This window comes from Macrobrachium nipponense, chromosome 46, assembly GCF_015104395.2.
Source record: "Macrobrachium nipponense isolate FS-2020 chromosome 46, ASM1510439v2, whole genome shotgun sequence".
Classification (NCBI taxonomy): Eukaryota; Metazoa; Arthropoda; class Malacostraca; order Decapoda; family Palaemonidae; genus Macrobrachium; species Macrobrachium nipponense.
The window spans coordinates 40,290,248-40,291,710 of record NC_061106.1 but is presented as its reverse complement, the minus strand read 5'-3'; the positions used below and the strand labels follow the sequence as shown (position 1 = coordinate 40,291,710).

At 36.7% G+C, this 1,463-nt stretch overlaps 2 non-coding genes across 2 annotated transcripts; both read right to left on the bottom strand.

Moving 5' to 3' along the window:
• Trnas-gcu (transfer RNA serine (anticodon GCU)) lies at nt 1–82 on the bottom strand. The gene has a single exon. It is a non-coding gene; the product is annotated as a tRNA-Ser (tRNA).
• An 847-nt stretch (nt 83–929) lies between these two features.
• On the bottom strand, nt 930–1,011 carry Trnas-gcu (transfer RNA serine (anticodon GCU)). The gene has a single exon. It is a non-coding gene; the product is annotated as a tRNA-Ser (tRNA).
• Between the last annotated feature and the right edge of the window lie 452 nt (nt 1,012–1,463).

The following is a 1,463-nucleotide window of genomic DNA, read 5'->3' as shown; positions in this document are numbered from 1 at the left end:
CGACGAGGATGGGATTCGAACCCACGCAGGGAGACCCTATTGGATTAGCAGTCCAACGCCTTAACCACTCGGCCACCTCGTCAACCGGTGGGCTACATCGAAATGAACCACTTTATAGAAAACATGCCCCCTTAAAAAAATACTCTTGAATTCATTTCGTTATGTTTACTCTGCTGAGATTAGTCTCATATCTAAACTTGATTCACAACTTTAAATGTTTTTGTCGTGGCTTAAATAATTTTATATTTTTCTACATTATTAGCATTCGTTTCTTAGTGTATAAACCGTTTCCCCATTAATGTTTGTTTATTGCATTTTCTCCTTCCGCTGCATATAACCTTCCCAACCAAGCAAAATAAACGCTCTTGATCTAAGTATATCTTTAGTGAAGCCATCTTTACCATGCTTTTTACTTTTCCCACAGCATCTATGTCTGGCTCTTATCCTCACGTTTTCTATTATATCATGATATAGTTACACACCTTATCACCTCTATTTCTCCCCCCTTTCATCTCCTCTCTCCTTCATGCGCCCGGATAATCTATAAAGCTATCACGTGTTGCATAACGCGAGGTTATGTATGCAACCTTTAGCTAGAAAATTATTTTCTCTATAGTTTCTTTCTAATTTTGCTCAAATGAAGAAAAAATTGTTCTGATAGCGTCAACAATCTCGATCCATAACAATATCCAAGACCCCTCTAGTGTTTCAGAAGACCAACAGGACGGAAGGCTACGTAAGCGAACACCTGTTGAATATCAGCTGACATTGAAGCAAGATTGCGTCACGTTACTACTTGTCACTCACTCATTCACTGAGTTTGGTGACTTGCAAACGTTAGCCAGTCACAGAGTAACCTGTATTTACAACTTATCATCATAACCCATTTCCTTCTTCCCTAATTTAAATAAATATATTATAATGTCACTCGACGAGGATGGGATTCGAACCCACGCAGGGAGACCCTATTGGATTAGCAGTCCAACGCCTTAACCACTCGGCCACCTCGTCATGGATGATGTTGCTAATTATTAATTATAAATTCAAATTGTCAAATAAAATGTCAGTGAAATTTATATTTCAGACTGAAATACCGATCGCTTGGAAATGATAAATTAGTACTACTGAAGAGCGCCAACTTGTTCTGTGGGTTCATTGATAAAAATGGGTTTGTTACAGATTCTCATCAATAACTGTTAAAACGTAATTCATTAATCTTGTTAATAAATTGTTAATAAAGTTTCATTCACGCTTCGTTGGCTTTTTACATTACGGTAATATAACTCATACATTACGACACACGCATACACAGTAATTATGATAACAAAGTGTTTTTCAGAGGTTTGGAATTCCTCCATTTACGTTTCCTACGGAAATTTGTTTTTAAAAGTGGGGGTTTTGGACTAAAAAATTTGCTATCTCGTGTTTCATAACCAAAACCAAATTACTATATCAATATCAAT